The sequence below is a fragment of the Corvus cornix genome, chromosome 23 (assembly GCF_000738735.6).
Source record: "Corvus cornix cornix isolate S_Up_H32 chromosome 23, ASM73873v5, whole genome shotgun sequence".
NCBI lineage: Eukaryota > Metazoa > Chordata > Aves > Passeriformes > Corvidae > Corvus > Corvus cornix.
Window position 1 is genome coordinate 6025780 of NC_046352.1, and position 27615 is coordinate 6053394.

General features: G+C 50.9%; 1 long non-coding RNA gene across 1 annotated transcript; it reads left to right on the plus strand.

Moving 5' to 3' along the window:
• On the plus strand, positions 1-27108 carry LOC120411212. Its single transcript, XR_005603599.1, has 2 exons — positions 1-820; positions 26262-27108. It is a non-coding gene; the product is annotated as an uncharacterized LOC120411212 (long non-coding RNA).
• The last annotated feature ends 507 nt before the right edge of the window (positions 27109-27615 follow it).

Below are 27615 nucleotides of genomic sequence, written 5' to 3' on the forward strand. Positions count from 1 at the left end.
CAGCAGCTGCTCCTTTTTATAATGACTTTGCATTTATCCCAGAGCCGGCTGGCGAGTTCGCACTTTATTATTATTATTATTATTTCCCCAGAGGGGAGGGGGTCCGATTAAAAATAATAATCATACAATAATATCCCCGAGGCAATCCTGGCAGGGCAAACCACACCTCCCCGTGCTCCGGCTGTGCCACCGCTGCCGCTTTATTAATTTCCCTGCGCCGTGAGTGACAGTCCTCCAGAAGTGATAATTGGTGCGCTGTGTCTTTAAAAGGTTAAAACCCTTTTCAAAAAGGCCTCGACTCATAGTGGGAAAAGACAAGAGAGGCTTTGGCTGGCTTTGGATCCAGAAAACAGCTGCTGATTAGAGTCTGCGTCTTCGGGCTGAATTTATTACATATTTTTCAGCAGCAGGGATTCTAGGAGGAAGCTTCCGTTTGGGTTTCTTGATCGTGGTTTATTTTTATTCAGAGGAATAACAGAGGAAGGATTTGTTCCGGCTGGAGCATGCTCACAACCTGCAAGACCTCCCATTATTAAACTGCCTACTTTGGGCTTTAATATCCATGTGGTATTTTTTTTGATTTTTATTAGCGTTATTATTATTTGGCAGCGTGCATCTCTCTATATTTTTTTTTTTTTAATTTTTTTTATAATTTATTCGGAGAGGAAGCTGATCTCGCAATGAGCTTTCTCCTTCCTTACTTGAAACAGGTGCTAATGAAAGAATGCAAATAGCACCGGCTGAGCCGAACATTTCATAAAGAAGGGAACAGCCACCGACCCCAAACGCTCCGGGATCTGCCCGCTGGCCCCCGGCAAAGGTAGGCACAGGGGCTTTTGTCGCTGTTTTTTTGCTGTTGTTCTCTGCGTGGATCTTTGCGATATTTTGTCGCCCTTCCTTCCTTCCTTCCCTCCCTCCCTTCCTCCCTCGCTGGCTGCGGGTGCCCAGCCGGCCGGCCAGATTCCATTTTGCCTCCCCGAAGGTGTCAGCGTGGCGTCCCCAGCCCGTGTCCCCGCGTCCCCGCCGGGGGTGGCCGAGGCCACCGCGCTGGGCGAGCGCCCCGAGCCCGGCGCTGTCACCGAGCCCAGCCCGGAGCCGCGGCCCCGCCACGCTCGCAGCTACTTTGCCGCTTAATTAGCCCTGGCTGTCGCATGAATTTATCGTCGCTTGACAGCAACTTCATTTTCTCCCACCGTGCGGGGAGGAGGAGGAGGAGGAGGAGGAGGAGGTGGAGGAGGAGGAGGATGAATTGGCGCTGGCTGGTGGGAGGCAGCGCTGGGGGCGGTGGGAGGCGATCGCGGGGTGTGACAGGGACGTGCCAGCCGGCCAGGGGCGTGCGGAGGGACACGGGCTTGGGGACGTGTTGCTCCGGGGGGAGCCGCGTCCTCCCGGGGCCCCGCCGGCAGCCGGAGCCCGGGGCCTGCGCCGCTTCCATCGCTTCCCTCCCCGCTGCCTGCGGCTGCTCCCTGATGCTACAGCCTGGATGGAAATATTCAAATTGAAAAATAAAATAAGGTTCCAAGGCTCATCCCAGCGGCGAGGTCCCTGCTGGTGGCTGGGTCACAAAGCCCCGGGGTTGGGGTTTTTTTGCCTCCTCCTGCTTGGTTTTATTTGGCTGTAGCATTCGGGGATCATCCTGCGCGGTTTGTCCTTTGGGAAGCCCGAGTTTTCCCCGGTGGTGGAGGCAGGTGGAGGCATCCGCAGCCCCTTGTGGTACCTGCCCGCGGCTCTGGCCGCGTTTTGTGCCGTGTTCCCAAGCCCGGGCTTGCAGCAGGGACTGCAGTGGCCTCTCCAAGGGCCAAATCCAGCCCTCCTCGGGATGATCCAGCTCCTCTGGCTGTGGGAGCCTCTGAGAGCAGGGATTAGCCCTTTGTCTGGAAGTTTGTGTTGATATTTCGGCGCGTTCAAGTGTTACATATTTCTGTTCGGGCTGTGCACGCAGGATATTTGTGGGGGTTTTGCCTGAGCGTTCAGGAAAGGATCTGCGAGAAAAGTTTCCCCCGATGAGTTGTGCGAGCTGAGGGTGGGCAGCACGTGAAAGAAAATATTTGTTTTATATAAACAGCCCCTTGAGGCTTCCTCGAGAGAGAACTTGGGAATGTCTGACCTGACAGAGGAAAAGTAACCAAAACTCAGTGTGCATCTGGTCTGTCCATCCCCCCCGTTCCAAAAGCTGATGATTTTTAATTAAGAATTTGGTATGGGGTGTGTGTGCAGGAGAATGGGATTGAAATGTGTTCTGGAGCCAGCAGGATGGGAATATTCCTCTGCTCCTGGTTTGGGTCGGCTGAGGGGCCGGCAGCACCTCGTGTCCCTTGCCCTGCTGCTCTAAAAGACAAACCCAGGTGCTGATGGCTGCTGGAAACTCCCAGCCTCGGGCTTTGGGATGGGAGAACATGGATTTTTCCCAAAGCCTCGTGCTCCGTGTGCTGAGACAGCCGCTGCTCCTGCAGGATTCATTTCTTGCCATGCCAGTAACGGCGTTTGCCCAATGCTACTTCTTAAAAATTTTTGTTTCTGGAACTTGCAAAGCCCCTGAGCTGTAACAGAACTTGGAGGGGGGGGGAGGGGGTCTGGCTTTATTCCCTCCTCCCCCGGCTCAGCCGGAGCACTGGGATCTGTCTGAGCTCGGATCTGCTCCTCTCCATGCCCAGCACTCGCTCTGCTCAGGGAAACATTCGGGATGAGAAACCTGCCAAGAAAGCTCCAGGGGGTGGTGGCTGAGGGGGGAGAGGATGGGAAGGTGTTTCTCCTATGGAGGGTGGTGTTTTCCTATAGAAGTTGGCGTTTTCCCTATGGAAGGTGATGTTTTAACTGGGGAGATGTTTCCCCAATGGAAGGAGGTGCTCCTCCTGTGGAAGGTGCTGTTTCTCCTATGGAAGGTGGTGTTTTCCCTATGGAAGTTGGTGTTTCTCCTATGGAAGTTGGTGTTTCCCCTATGGAAGGTGGTGTTTTCCCTATGGAAGGTGGTGTTTCTCCTATGGAAGGAGGTGTTTCTCCTATGGAAGGAGGTGTTTCTCCTATGGAAGGAGGTGTTTTCCCTATGGAAGGAGGTGTTCCTCCTGTGGAAGGAGGTGTTTCCCCTATGGAAGGTGGTGTTTTCCCTATGGAAGTTGGTGTTTCCCCTATGGAAGGAGGTGTTTCTCCTATGGAAGGAGGTGTTTCCCCTATGGAAGGAGGTGTTTTCCCTATGGAAGGTGGTGTTTCCCCTATGGAAGGTGGTGTTTTCCCTATGGAAGGTGGTGTTTCCCCTATGGAAGGAGGTGTTTTCCCTATGGAAGGTGGTGTTTCTCCTATTAAAGTGTCTCCTGTGTATGGTTTTGCCTTCTGTGCTGCCCGTGGGGCCGCAAACCTCCTTGTGCACAACCCAAACCCTCATCCAGCGATTTGGGCAGGACACAGTGGGGTTTTGTCCCAGGGTGCTTCTCAGCAGAGGTGGCGGCACCTGGACCCTGCCAGGAGTGGCTTTGAGGTCTCTGTAAAACCCTGGGGACCGGCGGGAGTCGATGGCCCTGCATCCCCATGGTTTTTATCATTTCAACCCCCTGAGAAAGGGAAATAAATCTGGTTTTTGTCCCAGGGACTGCAGCCCAGCTCATCTGGCACTGGAAAGGATTCTGGCCATTATTTTCCTCGGAACAGTCGTAAAACTCCTGTAAACGCACACAACACGCAAGGCCGGGCCTTCCAAACGCCTCTCCAGCATCTTGGCTCCTTCCTGGGAATGGCTGTGGCTGTTCCATGGGAATGGGGAGATTTGCTGGGAATTCAGAGAGCTGCTGATGGGCCAGGAAGTTTTATGGAGCCCTGGAGGAGCCGGGCTCAGAGCGCTGAAAGGCCTCCTCCTCGTCCTCCTCCTCACGTGGAATCCACTTTAATTCTGGATTCGCACCTGGATAAAATTCCCAGGATTTTCTCTCTGCTCAGTGCGTGGAGCTGGTGAGGGAGGGATGGGTGCCAGGAGAACGGGAACTCACCATTGACCTAAACCCCTCATTTTTCATAGGGGCAGCTGTGGGGGAACCGCCTGCCTGGTGCTGGTGGGAGCACAGAGAGCTCGGGGTTTGTTTGGGGTTAAAAACCTCGCTTTTCTCCGTGCCCAGCTCGGTCTCTGCAGCTGGCTCAGGGCTCAGTTCGTGCACATGGATAATGTGGGGAGCACGGCAAGAGCGAGTCCAGCTCCCTGATGGATTCCCTGCTTAAAGGTGCCTGGTGAGACCTGAAGAGGATCTTCCAAAATATCTTAGAGGGCTGGAGGTTGCTACCCATATTTAAGCTTATTTACCCGTATTCCTGACCCATTTTTAACCATATTTACCCATTTTTACCCATATTCCTGACCCGTATTTACCCATTTTTAACCATATTCCTGACCCATTTTTACCCATTTTTACCCATATTCCCGACCCATTTTTACCCATTTTTAACCATATTCCCGACCCATTTTTACCCATTTTTAACTATATTCCTGACCCATTTTTACCCATTTTTACCCATATTCCTAACCCATTTTTACCCATATTTACCCATATTTTGAACCCATTTTTACCCATATTCCCAACCCATATTTACCCATTTTTTACCATATTCCTGACCCATTTTTAACCATATTCTTATTTACCTATATTCTTGACCCATTTTTACCCATTTTTACTCATATTCCTGACCCATATTTACCCATTTTTACCCATATTCCTATTTATCCATATTTTAGACCCATTTTTACCCATTTTTACCCATATTTTGGACACACTTTTACCCATATTCCTGACCCATTTTTACCCATATTTACTCATATTCCCGACCCATTTTTACCCATATTTACCCATATTCCTGACCCATTTTTACCCATATTCCCGACCCATATTTACCCATTTTTACCCATATTCCCGACCCATATTTACCCATATTCCTGACCCATTTTTACCCATATTTTGGACACATTTTTACGCATATTTACCCCTATTTACCCATATTCCCGACCCCTATTTACCCATATTCCCAACCCATTTTTACCCATTTTTACCCATATTCCTGACCCGTATTCACCCATTTTCAGTGCCACTCCTGACCTTCCTGTGGCAGGCCTGTCAGGATTCACAGGCTGCATCTCTCCCTTCAGTTCTTTAAAAAGCTCCCAAACTTCTTCATGGCCGGAATGGCAACGTCGCAGCCCCAGCAGTCAGGGATTTGCTCTCGGTGCTGTGGGGGGGGGACCAGAATGGCCTTTTTTGTTCCTTTTTAACCTTTCTGCGCCTTCACTTTTCCTCCTGTGTGGGAAACGGGGAGGAGGGAGGGAGGGGGAGCTCCTGACCTGGCTCTCAGTGGGAATCCCTGGCAGACTGAAAATACAAATAATAAGTTTTGACTCTAAACCCCAACTGCAGACAGCAGCACTCGCTGGGGTTTTTGGGGTTGTTTTCTTTAATTTTAGGTCATTATTTGCTGGGCAGACCGTAGGGAAAATGCCGTGGGGGAATTTTGCTGTGGAGCCCAATGGGGTTTGTGGCACTCGGAGAAGCCCCAGGGCTGTGGGTGCTCAGGGGGATTGGGGCTATTTCAGGGGGATGTCACACCTGGCAGTGAATAACGGGATCCTTTAAGCGGCCTGGGAAAGTTTGGGCTCTCAGAGGGCTCTGGGATGCTGCTGGCATCCCCACGGAGCACAGGGAGCCCAGGAATTGCCCCTGGGACACTTCCCGGGAGCTGATCCCAGCCTGGATGTGCTGCTGTGTCCCACGACGCCCTGACCCCACTCCCTGCAGCTGGGAGAGGAGGATCCCACAGGAGGATCCCACAGGAGGATCCCACAGGAGGATCCCATGGGATTCAAGCCCTTCCAGCCCTGAAGCAGTTCAGATTTTCAGTGCAGCAGAATCTCTTCCTTTCTTCTCCTCTGTGCCACTCTGGCAGCTCCTGTGGGACCTTGGGAAGGAGCTGGGACAATAAAATCCGGGGGGAGATGCCCGTGGATGGCTGGATCATCTCCTGCCTCCCTGGGGGAAGGGTCCAGGGCAGCTGCTGACTCAGGGATGGGATTTGGGCTCAAGCAGTGAGCAAATCCTGACCTAACCAGGGATGCTCTGGGATCAGCGAGCCCAGAATTGATCCCTGAGTCAAGGAGGGATGAGAAAAGCTCGTGGTGATGTCAGGGATGAGCTCAGAGGCCTTGGAAAAGCACCTCGGATCCAAACAAAACTTCCTTGCTGCTTTTTTAACTGCCTCGAGAGCTTAAGCATCTTTTATAATATTATATTATTTTATAATATTATTAAATATTATTTAAAACGCTGTCTTATTTTACAATCCCAGTGAGTACTCCTGGAGGGATTTGCTCCTGGTGCGTGGATTGGAAAACAAAAGGTCCAGGATGTTTGAAATAACCAAAAATGGATTTTAGATGGAATTTTATGTGCAAAAGAGTCCCTGGGAAGGGCTCAGCTGCACCATCCCCATCCCCATCCCTGGAACCCCATCCATCCCGCCGTGTTCCAAAGGCATTTCCAGTCCCCCCCCGCCAATTCCCCTTCGTGTTTTAATCCACGAAGATAAATTCCCCCTCATCCCTCATCTCTCCCATCCTTTCCCTGACTCTGTGTCCCTTTTCAGCGTCCCTACACTTGCAGGGATGTTCATTTTCACCTCCCTTTTGGTGGCTTGGGCTCATATTTTGAATTTCTTTTTTTTGTTTCCTGTACTTCTGGCATCAGAGGGAATTTCATGGGAGAGTGCAAATCGCTGGGACAAACAACTTGTTTTGGTTTTAAGGCCTGTTCCAAAGCAGTTTGGTCAGATTTTTCCTGAAAAAAAACCCCCAAAACAAACCAACTCCTTGATGCAGAGAATTTAGGGCAAGAAAGGAATTCTCCTGTGCAGCAGGAATGTCCCTCCCCCAAAAAAACGGTGATATTTGATTGATTACGACTTGGATTAATTAATTGGAGAGGAATTCTGTGCAGCAAAATAAAAATAAATCTGGCAAGTGAAAGGAAGGGAAGGGAAATATTTTGGGGTCAGACAAAGGTTCTGAGGTGTTGGGGGACCAGGAGAGCAAGAAATGCAGATTTAAATAAACAAATTAGGTAATTATAGAAGATCTTGCTGTTGTAGGCACATTAATTGGGGTTTTTGGGGTGTTGAGCCTGTTTTGGTTGACAGTGAGAGCAAAAGGTGCCTCTGAGCTGGGGCAGAAGTGACATGATTTAACTCCTAATTACGCTGGCTTCGTCAGTGGGATTTAATTTTGCTTTGGGGACTCAGGGGCACCTGGAAGCAAAAGCCTTGGTGGAGGTTTTGTTCCTAAATGGCAGAAGAGGGGAATTATTTGGGTGCCTCCATCCCTGAAGGGAGTGCAGGGACCCAGAGCCCGGGGCAGGGGGTGTTTGAGGCAGCTGAGGGGAGGAAACACCCGGGGCCGGGTTCTGGTTCTGTCTTTGGGGTAAAAACGTCATCCCTTGGCTTTAATTCCTGCTCAGCACCTCAGAGTGCCAGTTCTGCGGGGTTTGTGCGGGGTTTGTGTGGGGTTTGACCCAGGGCTGAAATTCCCAGTTCTGTGGGGTCTGTGTGGGGTCTGTGTGGGGTTTGTGTGGGGCCAGAGCAGCAAGTGCCGGTTCTGTGGGGTTTGTGTGGGGCTTGTGTGGGGTTTGTGTGGGGCTTGTGTGGGGTCTGTGTGGGGCTTGTGTGGGGTCTGTGTGGGGTTTGTGTGGGGCCAGAGCAGCAAGTGCCAGTTCTGTGGGGTCTGTGTGGGGTTTGTGTGGGGTTTGTGTGGGGTTTGTGTGGGGCCAGAGCAGCAAGTGCCGGTTCTGTGGGGTTTGTGTGGGGCTTGTGTGGGGTTTGTGTGGGGTTTGTGTGGGGTTTGACCCAGGGCTGAAATTCCCAGTTCTGTGGGGTTTGTGTGGGGTTTGTGCGGGGTTTGTGTGGGGTTTGTGTGGGGTTTGTGCGGGGCCAGAGCAGCAAGTGCCAGTTCTGTGGGGTTTGTGTGGGGCTTGTGTGGGGTTTGTGTGGGGCTTGTGTGGGGCTTGTGTGGGGTTTGACCCAGGGCTGAAATTCCCAGTTCTGTGGGGTTTGTGTGGGGTTTGTGTGGGGTTTGTGTGGGGTTTGTGTGGGGTTTGACCCAGGGCTGAAATTCCCAGTTCTGTGGGGTTTGTGTGGGGCTTGTGTGGGGTTTGTGTGGGGTTTGTGTGGGGTTTGACCCAGGGCTGAAATTCCCAGTTCTGTGGGGTTTGTGTGGGGTTTGTGTGGGGTTTGTGTGGGGTTTGTGTGGGGTTTGACCCAGGGCTGAAATTCCCAGTTCTGTGGGGTTTGTGTGGGGTTTGTGTGGGGTTTGTGTGGGGCCAGAGCAGCAAGTGCCGGTTCTGTGGGGTTTGTGTGGGGCTTGTGTGGGGCTTGTGTGGGGCTTGTGTGGGGTTTGACCCAGGGCTGAAATTCCCAGTTCTGTGGGGTTTGTGTGGGGTTTGTGTGGGGTTTGTGTGGGGTTTGTGTGGGGTTTGACCCAGGGCTGAAATTCCCAGTTCTGTGGGGTTTGTGTGGGGTTTGTGTGGGGTTTGTGTGGCCCCAGGGCTGCAAATACCACTTGTGTGGGGTTTGTGTGGGGCCAGAGCAGCAAGTGCCGGTTCTGTGGGGTTTGTGTGGGGTTTGTGTGGGACCAAGGCTGGAAATGCCAGTTCTGTGGGGTTTGTGTGGGGTTTGTGTGGGGTTTGTGTGGGGTCAGAGCAGCAAGTGCCAGTTCTGTGGGGTTTGTGTGGGGCCAGGGCTGCAAGTGCCAGTTGTGTGGGGTTTGTGTGGGACTAGAGCAGGAAATGCCACTTCTGTGGGGTTTGTGGAGGACAAGATCAGGAATTGCCAGTTGTGTGGGGTTTGTGTGGGGTTTGTGTGGGGTTTGTGTGGGGTTTGTGTGGGGTTTGTGTGGGCCCAGAAATGCAAATGCCAGTTCTGTGGGGTTTGTGTAGGATTTGTGTGGGCCAAGGGCTGCAAGTGCCAGTTCTGTGAGGCTTCTGAGGGACAAGATCGGGAAGTGCCACTTGTGTGGGGTTTGTGTGGGGTTTGTGTGGGGTTTGTGCAGCCCCAGAGCTGAAATTCCCAGTTCTGTGGGGTTTGTGTGGGACCAGAGCAGCAAATGCCACTTGTGTGAGGTCCAGTGCTGATGTGGGGCTACAGGAACAGCTCTTTTCCCTCTTGTTGTAATTCCATGCTCCAATTCCAGCATCCCAAGGATGGAGGATATCAACAGCAAGGCCTTAGGATGATGGGAATAACACCAGAACTCAAAGGAGTCCTGGAAAACTCTCCTGGGGAGCCACCAGGAAGGTGACAGAATTCCCAGAATGGCTAATCCAGCTGGAATTCGGCCTATCCATGGATGCTGGAATGCAACAAGTCAGGATAAAGCTGCGCAGAAGCTCTGGGAATGGCAGGCCTGCACCTGGCAGGGCCGATATTCCTTTTGCCACTGGAATTTTGGGATGCAGCGGGAGCATTGCCCCTCCTGGGTCCATCCTGGGCTGAGCACTTCCCAGCGCGATCTCCTGGTGGGCTGTTATCCCTTGGGATGGTTTTCCAAACCTTAGGATAATATTTTGATCGGAAGGAATCCAAGGAAGCTGCAATTAGCCTGTATCCATCATTATCCTGGGCTTTATTTTGGGATCTGAGTGCATTTTAGAGGCCTGAACCCATCCCTGAGCAGCCTGTTCTGAACGAAATCAAAAATTCCAAGGGTAATTTTCCCCGCTCCAGGTTCCTGTTGCTCCTGTTGCTATTTCTGCCTGCGTTTATCCATTTTTTTCCCACATCCATTTGGATTTTCCACTGGAGGAGCTGCTCAGGCCCTCGTGCTGTCTGCAGGAGCCCAGTCCCGGCTCAAAACAGCATTTCAGCATAAAAACAGCACCAAAAAACCGCATAAAAATCCTCATTACGGACCAACTTTCCCAGCTGAAAATCCCTAAAATGAACTCGGCAGTCGGGAGCAAAGGTGGAGGAGAGGGGAGAGGATGCGAATATCCCAGAAAGTTGGAAGTGAAGCATTCCAGAGTGGGAATAAGAGCTGGAGGTTGAATGTGCAATCACAGCCTCCCTTTGTCTGCGGGCTGTTTATCAGCCAAGCTGCAATCTCGTGGCAATAAATGGATATTTAAGATAAGATAATCGTGTAATTAAAGACTTCTGCCACGCGGCCAGATGCTCGCCTTTATCTTTGTGTAAATGAGAGCAGAGGGGGCTCTGCCTGCGCTCGAGAGCCCGAAAAAGGGGGGGAAAAAAAGGTTCTTTGTCCCAATTTGCATCCGTTTGCTGCAGGGTGGGAGGGAGGGAGGGATGGGAGCATCCCTTCCCCAGGGAAACTGGGAATTGTGGTGGTGGAAGGGCTAAAGGGAATGAAATGTGGTGATAAAAGGTGTTGCCCTCAGTTTCCCTGGTTTTTTCCAGTGTTTTGGGATGAGAATTCAGGGAGGGAGGGATGGGACTGTCCTTTCCCCAGGAAAACTGGAAATTAGCTCTAAGGAGCTAAAGGGAATAAAATGTGGTGATAAAAGGTGTTGCCTCAAGCGGGAGAGTTTCCCCGATTTTCCAGTGTTTTGGGATGGAAACTCAAGGAGGGAGGGATGGGAATTCAGCGAGGGAGGGATGGGGCCATCCCTTCCCCAGGGAAGCTGGGAATTTCAGTGCTCTGAGGAGCTAAGAGGAATGAAATGTGTTGATAAAAGGCGTTTCCATGATTTTCCAGTGTTTGGGGATGGGAATTCAGGGAGGGAGAGACTGAAATTCAGGGAGGGATGGGATGATTCCAAGGAAACTGGAAATGTCAGTGGTGTAAGGAGCTAAAAGGAATGAAATGTGGTGGTAAAAGGTGTTGCTCTCCGCCAGGAGCCCTCAGTTTCCCCGATTTCCCAGTGTTTTGGGATGGGAATTCAGGGAGGGAGGGATGGGAGCATCCCTTCCCCAGGGAAACTGGGAATTGTGGTGGTGGAAGGGCTAAAGGGAATGAAATGTGCTGATAAAAGGTGTTGTCCTCCGTTTCCCTGGTTTTTTCCAGTTCTTCGGGATGGGAATTCAGGGAGGGAGTGATAAAAGGTGAACCCTCAGCCAGGAGCATTTCCCGATTTCCCAGTGTTTTGGGATGGGAATTCCGGCTCCCCATGCCGGTGACCGTGTCCCTGCTCTGGGAGCCCAGGCTGAGCTTTGTCCTCATCCCACAGGAAGGGTGGGATTAAAGCTTTGGGCTGAGGCCAAGCATCTGGAACAGATTTTACCCCAGCAGCTGCCCAGGAGGGAATTTCGGGATCACTGAGGTTGGAAAAGCCCCCCAGGACCATCAATCCCCAGCCCAGAGCCACATCCAGGTGTTCCTTGGACACCTCCAGGGATGGGGACTCCAAACCTCCCTTCCAGTGTCAGACCCCCCTTTCTGTGTCCCACAGGGCTGGAGCAGGACCCGGAGCACAGAAATCCTGGAAAAATCCACCCGGGGGACTTGGGGGATGTTTGGAATTGCCAGGAAAGGCTCCAAAAATAAAAATACTCCTTGGCTCTCCGAGCTCTGCAGCTCAGCAGGGTGGGAATTTGGGAGCAGCAGGGGGGTTGTGCATGGTCCTGGCAAAAAAATCCACCTGAGAGGGGAGAATTCCATCCTGGAAGAGCCTTCCCGGCCCTTTCCTGCGGCAGGAGCCCCTGGAATTGGGGAGCTTTGCTCCAAGCAGGGCCCGTGTCATTAGTGGGGTCTGGGCTGAGCTTTTCCAGCACCTCCTTGGATTTCAGATCCCCACTTTGGGCTGGAATCCTTAAAAAATGGACGAGAAGTGATGCCTTGTTTTGGGGATACAAAGCTGGGAAGGAGGAGAGGAAAGTGGAATTTCTTGGGTTCGTGTCCCGGAATTTTGCCTTCTTCTCAAGGTGGAATTGTTGGATTCAGTTTTTGTGCGATTTTTTATGGGATTCCATTCTTTTTCCAACGAGTTCTTGGCGTTTTACCTCTCTCCTGCCACTCCTCTCCCACTTAGGCCAGCCCAAACCCTCTCTAAACTCACTATTTGCAAACTTAGTCCTGACTAACTCTGACTTTTAGTCAAATATTGGACTCCGGGATATTTTCTCCCCGTTCCAAACCCCACGAAACGGCAGAGCCAGCTCCCACCAAACCCCACTGTGGTTTTTGGGAGCTGGGTTTTTACCAGGCTAAACCCTTTTAAACCCCTCAAAGCTGCGTAAGCAGCTTAAACCCAGCTAAAGCCTGAGATCATTTTAAACAGCTTGTGCCAATAGAAGGGCTCAGATTATCCTAAATACCCTAAACAGATCTGCAGCTTTAGGGCAGGGATTTGGCCGGGTTTGGTTGATTGTTGGATTTGGGCGATTTTGGTGTCACCGCTGGGTGACTCCGCCCAACCACTCCTGGCTGGGAGCCAGAAAATCTGGGAATTCTGTGGGGTTTTGGGGTGTTTGGTGTCAGGAAAATCTGAATTTATGACCTTAACCTCGTGCTCAGGTCAGGATCGTCTGTGACTCCTGGACACTTCGGGTTCTTTGGGATAAATCCGTTCCTAATTTGCACGAAAAGTTGGATTTTATTGCACCAGGTGAGGATTTTCGGGCTGGGAGACAGAAAATCTGGGAATTCTGTGGGTTTTTGGGTGTTTGACACTTTGGTGTGTGAACACTGCAGGAAAATCTGAACTTACGGCCTTAACCTCGTGCTCAGGTCAGGCTCATCTGTGACTCCTGGGTAATTTGGGATAAATCCACAGTTGATTTGCAGGAAAAGTTGGATTTTATTGCACCAGGTGAGGATTTTCAGGCTGGGAGACATAAAATCTGGGAATTTTGTGGTTTTTTTACACTTTGGGTGTTTGTTTGACACTTTGATATGTGAACACAGCAGGAAAATCTGAATTTGTGACCCCGCCCTTGTTCTCAGGTCAGGATCCTTTAACTCTCGGGTAATTTGGGATAAATCCACAGCTGATTTGCGGGAAAAGTTGGATTTTGTTGCACCAGGTGAGGATTTTCAAAGAATCTCCTGGCTGGGAGACAGAAAATCTGGGAATTCCGTGGTTTTTTGGCTGTTTGACACTTTGGTGTGTGAACACGGCAGGAAAATCTGAACTTACGGCCTTAACCTCATGCTCAGGTCAGGCTCATCTGTGACTCCTGCACACTTTGGGATAAATCCACAGCTGACTTGCAGGAAAAGTTGGATTTTATTGCACCAGGTGAGGATTTTCGGGCTGGGAGACAGAAAATCTGGGAATTCTGTGGTTATTTTACACTTTGGGTGTTTGTTTGACACTTTGGTGTGTGAACACGGCAGGAAAATCTGAACTTACGGCCTTAACCTCGTGCTCAGGTCAGGCTCATCTGTGACTCCTGGGTAATTTGGGATAAATCCACAGCTGATTTGCAGGAAAAGTTGGATTTTATTGCACCAGGTGAGGATTTTCAGAGCCACAAGTGCCTGGAATACTCTTTGCAGCCTGGATTCCCAGCAGGAGCCTCGTTTTATTTCATGCACAGTCCAGTTTTCCAGGGAGACCTCAGAGCCCCTTCCAGTGCCTAAGGGGGCTCATAAAAACCTGGGAAAGAGACTTTTTATGGGGCCAGAGCGAGACAGGACCCAGGGAATGGATTTAAAGGAAAAGAGAAGGGATTTAGATGGGATTCTGGGAAGGAATTGTTCCCTGGCAGGGTGGGCAGGGGCTGGCATGGAATTGCCAGAGCAGCTGGGGCTGCCCCTGGATCCCTGGCAGTGCCCAAGAGTCCCTGGAAGTGCTTGGAGCAACCTGGGATTGTGGAAGTTGTCACTGGGTGGAACCGGATGGGATTTAAGGCCCCTTCCGACCCAAACCATTCCATGATTCTGGGATTGATGGACGCTCAGTTCCCACTGCTGCCGGTGACACCTTCAAGGGGTGTTTTTTTTGGTGATTTTGGGGTGTTCAGTGGGGTTTTGTGTCCCTGTGGGGTGGCTGAGGCACCCTGGAACCGATGGGGATTTCCAGGTGAACTCCCTAAACCTTTTCCTGGTTGGGCTTTCCCAGCTCTTGTAAGGAGAGTGGAAGCAAAACATTTTAAAGTGGTCAGAGTCAGAAAAGGGCTGGATTCTGCACAGAAATTCCTGGGTTTAGGGCGTTTAGGGGGTTTAGGCGGTTGAGGTGATCTAGGGGGTTTTAGGGGGTTTTAGGGGTTTTAGGGGGTTTAGGGGGTTTAGGGGGTTTGGGGTCTTTGCGGCCCATCCAGGTGTGTGGGGTCCCAGGTAATGCCTCCCTCCCAGAAAATAAAACCGAAACAAGGAGCCAGAAGGGGTAAAAAAGGCCAAACCAAACCAGGGAAGGGTCACAAGGGAGCAGAAACCAGGAGTGTGGGGAAGGAAGGAAAAGGGGACCAGCAATAAAACCCCGTGGCTTAGGGCAGAACATTTCCTAGAGAGCAGTAAAAGTGAAAAATAGCTCAATTCCCCGAAACCTGCAACTTCGGAGTGAGAAAAGCCCAGAAATAGGCTTTTCATGGGGATTTGTATTAAAAATGTTCCTTTGAAAACTTTTCTTTTCTGGGCGTCGTTCTCGGGAGCTGCCGCCGCTTTTCCGTCGCTGCCGGCACATCCTCCCGTGTCCTGCAACACCAAATATCGCTGCTTTTCCCCAAAATCCTGCCAGGGTCCTGCTACCCACGGAGCTCCTGCCTTGTCCTTTTTGCTAGCGGAGAACAGCACTTAAAAACAATTCAATAATTAAATAAAACAACAACAAAAAGCCTTCTCTTTACATTATTGGATGTCTCCACGCGTTTTTCTGCATCAAATCCCATTTTTTTGCTCATTTTTCTCGTGAGGCAGTGAGCTACCTGAGCAGAATTGGGTGTGTGTGTATATAAATATTTATTTATTTATTTGTTCATTCCTTCATTTATTTCTCTATACAAAGAATAAAATTGACATTTTCCCCACGAAATAGAAATCAGGAACAAAGGAAAGCAAAAAAAAAAAGGTTTTTTTGCTGTAACATCCAAAAAGTTCTGTGTTTTTAGAGGTATTGGTTAATAAGAGGTAGCAGCAGGGAGATTACCATGAGGTGGTGAGGAAATGGTTGTGGCTGAAAGGTGTGTTCAGACCAGGCGGGGATTTATTTATATTTATATATTTTTTTTTAATTATTTTTTATTTTATTTTTATTTTTTATTTTTATTTTTATTTTTGTTATTTTTATTTTTATCTATATCCATATCTATTTTATATATTCATTTTATATATTCATTTTATATATTTATTTTATATATTTATTATATATATTTATACTTACGTTATATATTTATACTTATTTTTATACATGTATATTTATTTTTATAGATATATATTTATTTTTAATTTTTTAATGTATTTTTTATAAATTTAATTTTATCTATATTTTTATACTTGTTATATATGTTTATATATAATTCTTATCTACATATATTTAATTTTTCCATTTATTTTTTAATATTTATTTTATATATTTACATTTAATTCTTGTATATCTAGACTTAATTCTTATTTTATCTATTTATATTTAATTTTATGTATTTATATTAATTTTACAATTTTTAGATATTTTTATATTTATATATTTTAATTTTTTTTTTTTAAATGCAGTTTCTTGCTCTGCCCCCCAAATTGCCCCGAGCTTCTCTCCTGAGCGAGGCCTCCCCAAAATTCTTTGCTGAGGGGTTTCAGCAATTCCCGGTTTTCCAGGGATGCAAATGGAGCAGCGCTGGAGCCCGCGGGGGTTTTGGGACCTCGTGCCAGGGGGCACCTGCAGGACTCAGGGTGGAAACCAACCCTGGGGGAAAACGCCTTTCCCTCCCTGATTCTCCTCTTGGAAAAAATCCCATCTTTGGATCTTCGGGCCGTTTGCAGGACAAAAGCGGCCGCTGTGCGCGGGGCCCGCGGGGATCCGTGTGCCCGGGGGCCGCGGGACGCACCTGCCCCGCCGGGACCGCCCGCACAGCCCGCACCCTCCTCCTCCTCCTGTGGGGAACGGGACAGCCCCGAAACAGCCGCAAAACAGCCCCGAACAGCCCCGAAACAGCCCCGAAACAGCCCCAAAACAACCCTGAAACAACCCCTTCTTCCTTTCCTTTCCTTTCCTTTCCTTTCCTTTCCTTTCCTTTCCTTTCCTTTCCTTTCCTTTCCTTTCCTTTCCTTTCCTTTCCTTTCCTTTCCTTTCCTTTCCTTTCCTTTCCTTTCCTTTCCTTTCCTTTCCTTTCCTTTCCTTTCCTTTCCTTTCCTTTCCTTTCCTTTCCTTTCCTTTCCTTTCCTTTCCCTTTCCTTTCCTTTCCTTTCCTTTCCTTTCCTTTCCTTTCCTTTCCTTTCCTTTCCTTTCCTTTCCTTTCCTTTCCTTTCCTTTCCTTTCCTTTCCTTTCCTTCCTTTCCCTTTCCTTTCCTTTCCTTCCTTCCCTTTCCCTTCCTTCCCTTCCCTTCCCCTTCCCTTCCCTTCCCTTCCCTTCCCTTCCCTTCCCTTCCCTTCCCTTCCCTTCCTTCCCTTCCCTTCCCTTCCCTTCCCTTCCCTTCCCTTCCCTTCCCTTCCCTTCCCTTCCCTTCCCTTCCCTTCCCTTCCCTTCGCCTTCCCTTCCCTTCCCTTCCCTTCCCTTCCCTTCCCTTCCCTTCCCTTCCCTTCCCTTCCTTCCCTTCCTCCCTTCCTCCCCTTTCCTTCCCTTCCCTTCCCTTCCCTTTCCTCCCCTTTCCTCCCCTTTCCTTTCCTCTTTCCTTTCCTCTTTCCTTTCCCCTTTCCTTTCCTCCCCTTCCCCTTCCCCTCCTCCTTCCCTTCCTCCTCCTCCTCCTCTCCGGGTTTGCCCATCCAGCTGTGAGGACAAAGTTTGAACCTTTCATGTTTCTCATCTCCCCAGCCGGTTTTCAGCCGTCCTGCAGAGCCAAGCAAAGGCCAGCCCAGCTCAGGTGAAAAACCTCGGCGATATCCCTCAGATTATTAATTCATGGCATAATTAAAGATGAAATGAAACCAATTTATCCCAATTTCTTAGGGACAGAGTTGATTTTCCAGCAGATTTTTCAGAACCTGGGAGATCCCTGGAAGTGCTTGGTGCTGGCACACGGAGGAATTCCCAGCAAGGGAGTGACTCATGGGGAATTAGGGATGAGGAACAACTGGGAGAGGAGACCCCAAAACCAGCTGTGGGCTGAGCCTCTCTGTTACGTTGATAACCTGGGAATATCAGGAGTTTGAGGAATTCCCGGAGGAGACCATCAGCCAGGACAGGTGGGGATGGGAGGAGAAGCCCTGGGGAACCTGGATGAAATTCCAGATTCCCTGGTCAGGGAGATGAATCCAAGTGAGGATAAATGTGAGGAGCAGCGATTCCAGAGAGGAGAGCGGAGCACTTTCCTCATCCGGAGGGGATTAAGGGCCCATCTCCGTCATCCTAACGAGGGCCAGCCCCGGGTCGGGGCTCCCAGCCCGGCGGGAACACCCAGCAGTGAATGGATAATGCCGGAGCTGAATTTGGGATTTGCCAAATCCGCCGGAAAACTCCTCAAGCCGGCATTAAACAGAAACAATTATCGATGGCTCCAGGGCCGCCGGGAGCCCGGAGCGGGGACTGGCGTGGGAGGATCCCGGGGCACGCGGCCCCCACAGCTGCCGGGATATCGTTTGGAGAAGGAGGCTGCTTTTCCATAGGGATGCGTTTCATCAGGATCTGAATTTTGGACTTTTCCCAGCACATTTGTCCCTGAATTTCAGCCGAGAGCCGTGTGGGCTTTGCTTCCTCAGCCCTGGGCTGTCACAAACCACGAAGCACAGAGCGGGAGCTGCTGGCTGATGGTGTGTGGATGTTTATTTATTTTATATTTGGAATTTTCTAATTGGAATTTCCCTCCTGGATGGGTGGGAATGTTCTGCTGCTCTGGGGAGCTCTGGTCAGTTCTTTGCTCACCCCCCAAACTTTGCAAAGCCCACGAGTGCTAAAATCCTTCCCCGTCGCAGCTGTGGGGCAGCAGGAGAGGGGAACCTGCAGAGGAAATAATTAAAAGTGGAATTTGGTCCCTGATTTTCCATCTTTTCCTCAGGAATAACCCCGAGGTCCCTCCCAGCCTCTGCTCTGAGCTCTGACATCAGGAGCCTCCGGACAGGCCAGATCCACGTGGCTCCTGCAGAAAACCATGGGAATGCTCCCATCCCAGCTGATCCTGGGCTCCCGGCAGGGATTTGTCCCCTCTGTGCCGTCCTTGTTGCTACCGCTGCAGGAGTCCTGGAATCATGGAATGGTTGGGGTTGGAAGGAACCTTCAATCCCATCCCAGCCCCAGGGACACCTCCCACTGTGCCAGCCCCAATGTCCAGCCTGGCCTTGGGCACTGCCAGGGATCCAGGGGCAGCCCCAGCTGCTCTGGCAATTCCATGCCAGCCCCTGCCCACCCTGCCAGGGAACAATTCCTTCCCAAAATCCCACCTAAATCCCTCCTCCTTTCATTTAAAACCACCCCCCTTGTCCTGTCGCACTCTGCCCACGGAAAAAAAGCCTCTCTGCCTCTTTTTAATCTGCTCCCTTTAAGTCCTGCTTAAGTCAAAAGCTGAGCTCAGCTCCTTTGCACTTTATAAAAAAATGACGTTGTGTAAGAATTCCTGGGGGTTTTTTTTTGGAAAAATGAGGGAAGACGCAGCACGTGGAGAGTTTGGGGATGCTGGGCCACGAGCTGGGTGCTGGATCCTCTCCCTGCTTCTCTGCCAGCCTTAAGAATTCTGTTCTCCGTTCAATATCAGGGATTTAGGGATGCCAAATACACCCAATTCCTGATTTTCTGTGCTGCCTGGCGCTCCGGGCGAGCCTGGATTCCTCCCCCGTTATCAGGGCGGAGATCAAAGCTCATCACTGAAAGCACAAAGGCAGCAAATACCTGGAATTGATGCGCGGACTCTTTCTTGGGAGCGGGAATTGTCACAACAAGCTCGAGCTAATCCCGGGATTTGGCACCAGGAGCTGTGAAGTGACACCTGAGGAGTCGGGAATCGCAGGATCCGGCCTGTTTTTGTCAGGAATTCCTGCTCCCCCGCCTCAGATCTGGGAATATCCTCAGGATTCTGGGCACGCCGGCAGCTGAGTCAGGGCTCTTCTCGTCTTCCCGAGGTGTGAGCGATTTATTTTTTCCAGCTCCGGGGTTATTTTTAGCATCTGCTGGAGAGTTGCACACCTTGACAAGGAAAAGCTGGGGGCGAGGCTGATGCTGAGCTGATTCCTCGGCTGCAAATGGTTTTATAGAGGCATTTACTGGTTTTATAAAGGCATTTACTGGTTTTATAAAGGCATTTCCTTCACTCTAAATCCCTTTTGCTCCACGAAAATTGTCCCCGAGGTGTCACTTTGTCCTTTTAGTGCAGTCTGGAACTGGGGGAAGAGCATGAGGAACCCTCTAAGAACTTTCTCCTGTCCCATCCGACAGCAAATTTTATCTTCCCTGGTTTAAAAGTTGCGATTTGAGCTCAGATTAACTAATCCAGCACTAAACAAGAGATGGGCACAGCCAGGGTGGATTTAGAGATGCAGCAGCCACGAACAAAATTGAAATTCTTTGCTGTTGTCAAGCCTTGAAATCCTAACATTCCCCATAAATTTTTATTTCTTATTGTATTTATAAATTAGTTATTATTTATAAACGATTTAGTTGTTTCTTTATAAATTACAGATTGGGTAATTTAAACTGTGAGTGAAACAGTGCAAGATAAGCCCACCCTGAGGGGGAGTGACAGCACAGAAATGGCTTTTGTGGATCTCGTGAGCAACTTAAAGGCATTTATTTGCCTTTAAAACCTTCAGTGATGCTGCAAACCCCGATGTTTTAATGAGCTGGAAACCACCGGGCTTGCTTATGGTGGGGATTTTTATTCAGGTGTGTCCACACGGGGTTTTCTGAATTCAAAATCGATTTTTTTTTCTGCCTCTGTTCTCCACCTCTTCGTCGTCTGCAGCAGGGCCAGGATTGGCCTGGCTGATCCTCGTGGGTCCCTCCCAACTCAGTTTATTCCGTGGTTTTCCAAGAGTTTAAATTGCCTGGTTTGGGGTTTTCTGTGTGAGCTGCTGGGAGGAATTTTTATGTGTCTCGAGGAACTCTAAAACCAGTTCTTCGTCAAAAGAAAATGCAATTTTTTTTCAGTATCAGGAAAATCAGGACAACACTGACACCCTCAGCCCTCAGGGACAGCCAGGCTGTGACCTCTCTTTTCCTTTTCCAGAGGCATTCGGAGGCTGGAGGGGGAAAATTCCTTCCCTTTCCACCTTCCCTGTGTGGCAGATGGGGAAAAGGTGAGAAGCCACGAGCTCTGCTGGCGCCACCTCCCGAGAGCAGCCATTTGGCTGCTGCTCATCCCAAATTCTCCAGCAGGAAAAAGTCACAAATCCTGCAGAATTCCCAGCTCGAGGAGCAGCTGGCTCCGGGTCCCACAGGGTTGGAGCTGGGAGGAGAGGAGAGGGTTCTGAAGGATTTGTCCTTTGCTGGATCCAGGCACTCTCTGCCTTCCCAAATGCCAGGAATTCCCAGCAGTGCCCCTGACATATCAGGAGTGGATTCCCGGGGGTTGCAGAGAGAAAAAGACCTCTCTGAGTTCATCCCAGTCAGGTGTGTCCTTGGAAGTCAGAAATCGGGAATTTCTCGCTGGCTCCAAGCGAAGCAGGACAAGGCAAAAAGCTCCACGTGCAAGGGACAGCTTGGAGGTGTCCTGTGGGTCACCCTGCGAGGGGACATCACCCTCAGCTCCGGCGCAGGATTCCAGAGGGACACAGAGCTGTGCAATTCCAGAGTGGTTTGGGTTGGAAAGGATCCTAAAGCCCATCCAGTGCCACCCCTGCCATGGCAGGGACACCTCCCACTGTGCCAGGCTGCTCCAGCCCCAATGTCCAGCCTGGCCTTGGGCACTGCCAGGGATCCAGGGGCAGCCCCAGCTGCTCTGGCAATTCCATGCCAGCCCCTGCCCACCCTGCCAGGGAACAATTCCTGCCCAAGATCCCATCCAGCCCTGCCCTCTGGCACTGGGAAGCCATTCCCTGGGTCCTGGCCCTGAATCCCTTGTCCCCAGTCCCTCTGCAGCTCTCCTGGAGCCCCTTCAGGCCCTGCAAGGGGCTCGCAGCTCTCCCTGGAGCCTTCTCCTCCCCAGCTGAGCCCCTGTGTCCCACACAATCACTGCTGCATCCCTGCTTTTCCCCTCTGTCCCGCTGGATTTGGGAGGATCCCACTGGGTTGGGGCCGTGCCTGGGCTGGGAGCAGATCCCGAGCCCTGTGCGGTCCCTGTCCCTCAGCCCAGCCCGGGGCTGCCACCGTGGTGCCACCTCTGTGCCCTCCTGTCCCATCGCCCCGTGGGGAGCGGGGCTGCTCCTTCCCTGCCTGGAGGGCCCGATTTGGAGCTCTGATTTTGTCAGCCCGAGGGGATAAATGAGCTCTGCTTTCTCTGAGCCACACGTTTGCTTTTCCTCATCGCCTTCAGACCGAACGGTGCAGCTGCGGGAGGCTCCTGCCAGGCTCAGCCCCTGGCAGGGAATTGTTCCCAGCTCGGAATTGTTCATCCAGGTTCTGCTGCTGGGCCTGGCCTCGCTCAGTTCGCGTTGTTCCGCCCCCACCAGGTACTCTTGGTTAAGATTTTGGGGTATTTTCTCTGCCAAGGCTGAAGAATTCCCACCTGGCTGCTGGCGGTGCGTGTGAAGGGTGGATATTCCTCTGGAATGAACAGAAACATGAATACAATTATTAACTCGCGGTGTGGCTGAAGATCCCCTCACAGCGCAGGGAGTTTTCCTGATTTTCCACACACCAGCTTCCACCTGGATGTGTCTCATGAGGAAAGAAGGGAACACCCCGGAATTCACACATTCCCATTTATTTTGGGGGTGTCATTTCCTCTTTAGTCCTCTGGGTTCTTCTGGATGCTCCCACTGAGGGGATGGTGGAGCTCAGAGAGGTCCAAAGCATCGAGGAGAACCCGAAATCAGAGAATATCCCGAGCTGGAAGGGACCCACAGGATCATGGATTCCACCCCTGGCCCTGCACAGATACCCCAAATCCCACCCCGTGGGAGTTCCCAAATGTTCCTGGAGCTCTGGCAACCTCGGGAATGTCACCATTCCCTGGGGAGCCTGGCCAGTGCCTCAGCACTCTCTGAATTTTCCTGATATCCAACCCTTGGCTCAGTCCCTCCCTTTTCCCACCTGGGAGTGTTCCTGGGGAAACCCCCTGGAGACAAAGCCAGCGATTTCTTCTCTCCGTTGCTTTGGGATGTGCTTGGAGCTCAGCTCTGGGAGGGAGAGGGATGAATTTCGGATGGGGAGTGAGCTCAGGGGCTGGAACTGGCAGAAAACTTCTCCTGAAATTCTTCATCATTCCAGATTTCCCTCAAGGGGACCTCGGGGGGAGGAATCAGAGCCCCTGCAGCTCCTCTGGGTGGGTTTGTTTTGGGAGGAGGGCTCTGAGGAACATCAAATTCTCCCAGCACATCCACAGCCGGCTCTGCCGCATCCAAAATGCCGAACAAACCACGGGACAGGGAGAAATTCCACGCCTTCCCGCCGGGCAGCCTCAGCTCAGCTCTCGGCTCCACTCGGGGCTTTTCTGCACCCAAAACCCCCCCGGGCCAGGGCCGAGGATCAGCTCCCAGCGCTTCACTGCCCGCAGGGCTTGAGCAAAACCAGCCGGGGCGCTCCGTGCAGCTTCCACCCTGGGAGAGGGAGCTGATGTTTGCAGGCAGTCGTGGAGTGCTCGGCGCTCCCGGAGCAGCGGAGTTGTCTCCGGGAGCTCCGGGATGCGGCACGAAGCCGTCGGAAGCCGGAGCCGTGCGGCGCTTCCCGCTGACAAAGGGAGGGATTGTGCCTCGGGAGGCACCGGGAGAAGTGGGAGGAATCCCTCATTGTTCCTCCTGGATTGTTCCAGGAAGGACACGGGGGCTGCTCGGTTCAGAGATTCACGGAATCCCAGAATATCCTGGGCTGGAAGGGACCCAAAGGGATCTTGGATTCCAACCCCAACAGTCCCACCCTGGGCATCCCTGGCAGCGCTGTCCAAACGCTCCTGGAGCTCTGGCAGCCTCGGGAATGTCACCATTCCCTGGGGAGCCTGGGCAGGGCCCTGGAAGGACAGCGGGAGGAAATCCCTGGAGCGAATTCCGCCGTCGGGAATATTTAGGAAGTGTTGATGTGTTGTTGGGAGGGAAAGGCGGTGGGGACGTCCCTGAGTTACTGGAGCTTTCCAGCCTGGAAATTCCCAATTCCAGACTGGTTTGGGTTGGGATATTAAAGGTCCCATGGGCAGGGACACCTCCCACTGTGCCAGGCTGCTCCAGCCCCAATGTCCAGCCTGGCCTTGGGCACTGCCAGGGATCCAGGGGCAGCCCCAGCTGCTCTGGCAATTCCATGCCAGCCCCTGCCCACCCTGCCAGGGAACAATTCCATAACCTGGCCTAGCCTCCTTCACTGGAGCAGCGTTTGGAATCCAGAAGGGAATTGTGGATGATGGAATTTTCCTTCCTTCCCTCTCCTCCTCCTCCTCCCGTTCTCCTCACGCAGGTGGGCACAGCCTGGGCTCTGTGACCTCCCTGGTGTCACCAGCTCAGCGCTCCTGGCTTTGGACACATCCCAGCCTCTCCAAACCACTGAATTTTGGGGGAAAATCCCTGTTTTTCCAGCAAAGAGCCCAAGTTGTGCCTGACCTGCTCAGCCGAGGAGCCACGGAGAAGATCCGGGGTTTTTCGCTCATTGGAGTTAAACACGATCCCAAAGAATGGGGATCCCAAGGCTCTCACAGGCTCACTGCCCTTGCCGTGATCCCAGATTCCTGCAGGATTTGGCATTTTTACCTCAAAACTCTTCCAGATGAGGCCAAAGAGCCACATCCCCGCTTTGGGGTGGATATTTTTCACTTGGATTCCGAGATTTAATTTGGGAACAAATATTTCTGAGGAGTTCTTTCATCAGTTCTTGTGTCCCTCTGGTGTCTTCAACAGCACCAGGCTGCTCCTGAATCATTTCCCATCCTAAACTGGCTTTAGAACTTGCAAAAACCATCCAGATTGTTGAAAAATCCTGGTAATTCCAGCTAATCAAACACATCCTGGAGTATTTCCAGGCTGTGCAATCAGCTGGTCCGACAGGACGGGCAAATCTGGCTTGTGAGGGATTTTTAGAGTTTAAACCATGGTGAAAATATTTGAAAAGGGATAAAAACGAAGCTGTGGCCCCCCAGAGCTGGGGTGTGACCCATCCCGGGGTCTGCTGAGCGCCGAGCTCCCGGACAGGAGAACTTTTCAAAGGATCACACATGGATCCCCCCCTTTTTTTTTTGGGATTAATGTTTCCTGAGCGCTTTTCCTTTCAAGTGTTTCTGTTTGCGGCGGGGCCTTGTTCGAATTAAAGAGGCTTCCCGAGCCTTTCAACCCAGCAGGTGTCCAAGGGGGGAGAATTCCCTTTGAAGAGTCCCCAAAAAAAAAAAAAAGGAAAAAACAAATCCCAGGGTTTAAAAAAAAAAAAAAAAAGGGGGAAAAAAGTTCCAGGGTTTAAAAAAAAGGGGGAAAAAAAAGGGGGGGGAAAGAAGTCCCAGGGTTTTAAAAAAAAAGGGAAAAAAGGAAAGGGAAGAGCAGCAAGTGGTGGCTGGGGTGGTGTGAGGGGAGCTCAGGAGGGCTGGGAATCCACATTTTCCAAGGAAAAAGGGGTTTGTAGGCAGATTTGGGAATGTTTGTGGGATCTGGGTTAAGCTCTGTGGTGTCACCAGGGATTTCGGGGAGGTTGTGGTGTTGGAGTGGGAGAGGGGATGGAGAGCACCTGGAAAAGGGAAGGCGGCACCTGGGCTGGCAGGGCTGGTGTCCTGGGAAGGGAGGGAAAAACGGGAAAGGATCCCGAAAAACTGGGGTTTGGTTGGGATGTGACGGGGATTTCGTGTCCCTCGGACACAGAGTGCTCCGCGTGGTGGTGGTTTGGGTGAGCTGGGAAGGGATTTTGGGATGGAATACAGGGATTTTGGGATGGATTGCAGTGATTTTGGGATGGAATGCAGGGATTTTGGGATGAAATGCAATGATTTGGGGATGGAATGCAGGGATTTTGGGATGGATCACAGTGATTTTGGGATGGATCACAGTGATTTTGGGATGGATTGCAGTGATTTTGGGATGAAATGTACGGATTTTGGGATGGATTGCAGTGATTTTGGGATGAAATGTATGGATTTTGGGATGGAATACAGTGATTTTGGAATGGAATGCGATGATTTTGGGATGAAATGCAGGGATCCTGCAGTGAAATGCAGTGATTTTGGGATGGAACACTGATTTTAGGAAGAAATGCAGGGATTTCAGGATGAAATGTTGGGATTTTGGGGAGAATTGCGGGGATTTTGTGATGGAATGGTGATTTCCTGATGAAATGCCGGGATTTTGGGTGAAATGTGGTGATTTTGTGAGTAATGCAGTGATTTTGGGATGAAATACGGGGATTTCCTGATGAAATGCAGGGATTTTGGGATGAAATGCAGGGATTTTGGGGTGAAATGCAGAGATTTTGGGATGACATGTAGTGATTTTGTGGTGGAACAGAGCATTTTGGGATGAAATGCAGGGATTTAGGGATGAAAGGCAGTGATTTTGGCCTGAGTCAGTGATTTTGGGATGGAACGCAGCAATTTTGGGATGAAATGCAGGGATTCTGGGATGGATCACAGTGATTTTCTGATGAAATGTGGTGATTTTGTGAGTAAACGCAGTGATTTTGGGATGACATGAAGTGACTTGGGGGTGAAATGCAGTGATTTTGGGGTGAAACGCAATGATTTTGGGGTGAAACGCAATGATTTTGGGATGGAAAACAGTGCTTTTGTGATGGAACAGTGATTTTGGGGTGAAATGCAGTGATTTTTGGGGTGAAATGTACGGATTTTGGGATGCAATGCAGGGATTTTGGGATGAAATGCAGGGATTTTGGGGTGAAATGCAGGGATTTTGGGACGAAATGCAGGGATTTTGGGATGGATCACAGGGATTTTGGGATGAAATGTACGGATTTTGGGTTGAAATGCAGGGATTTTGGGACTAAATGCAGTGATTTTGGGATTAAATGTATGGATTTTGGGGTGAAATGCAGTGATTTTGGGACGAAATGCAGGGATTTTGGGGTGAAATGCAGGGATTTTGGGGTGAAATGCAGGGATTTTGGGATGAAATGCCGCCATCACCCTCTCACACTGACCTGATCTCCCCCTGCCTCTCCCTCCCAACCCAAACGTCGGGATCGGGGCCGTTCTGGTGATTTCCAAGGACAACATTCCGAGATTTGTCCGGTGCTGCTGTAAAGGATCGGGGAGCGCGAAACGCCGCAGTCCAGCTCCCCCGAACGCTCCCCGCGAACCTCCTGGAGCGTCCTGGCTGCTTCTGGCAGCTTTTGGAGCATCCTGGAGCATCCCTGGAGCACCCCAGGGCGCAGGAGCAGAGCGGATCCCGCAGGGCTGCCATGGGGAGGGTCCCTGGGGGCTGCGATGTCCCTGAGCCGGCAGAGCTGGGGCTTCGGGAGAGCCCCCTCCCCTCCTTCCCCGCATTCCTGCTGCTCCCTCCGGGGATCCCGGAATTGGTCACCTTGGAAAAACCCTCTGAGATCACCGCTAAAGCCACATCCCTGTGGATTAGGGACACTTCCAGGGCTGGCGACTCCAAGCCTCAGCAGGCAGCGAAGGAAACGCTGGAAAAGCTCCCAAATCCGCCCATGCCTCTGTAATTGCCCAGGAGCTGCGATGTCCTTTTCAATCCAGGCAAAACTTTCCTGGGAAGCGGCTTAGAGGGTTATTTGTGTCTGTCATTAGCTGATTACCTCAATGCTGATTGACGGGGAGCGGCTGATCCCGAAAAACCGCGGGGATAACCTGGGCAAGGGCAGGCGCGTCCTTCAGGGGACAGCAATTATCTCCCAGCAATTAAACATCTCCGCGTTCCTAAAGCAGCTCTCGGAATTCATCGGGATAATTCTAAATTGCTTTATTTCTTTGTGTTTTCCTGGTTTTGGGGTTTTTTTTCCCTCCTACTTTGTGCTAAATGTGGAGCCAAAACTCTCCCTGGGGGTTTTGAAGGTGGAAGGTGAATTGATAAATTAAAGGTGAATTGCTAAAATACAGATATGCTGATAAATTATGGATGAATTGATAAAAGAAGGGTGAATTGATAAATTAAGGGTGAATTGATAAATTGCAGGTGAATGTTAAATTACAGATACGCTGATAAATTACAGGTGAATTGATAAGATAAAGGGGAATTGATAAGATAAAGGTGAATTGATAAGTTACAGGTGACCTGATAAATTTAGGGCTCCTCTAAAGTAAAAACATTCAGGGCAGGAGCAGTGAAAGTATCGGGAGAATAAAACAAATGGAAAGTTTTGGGGATGATATTTTGCGTGCAGACACCTCAGTATGGGATCAGGGAATATCCCGAGTGGGAAGGGACCCACAGGGATCATCAATCCCAAATCCAAGCCCTGCCCAAACACCCCAAATCCCACCCTGGGCATCCCTGGCAGCGCTGCCCAAACGCTCCTGGAGCTCTGGCAGCCTCGGGGCCGTGCCCATTCCCTGGGGAGCCTGGGCAGTGCCCAGCAGCCTCTGGGGGAAGAGCCTTTCCCTGA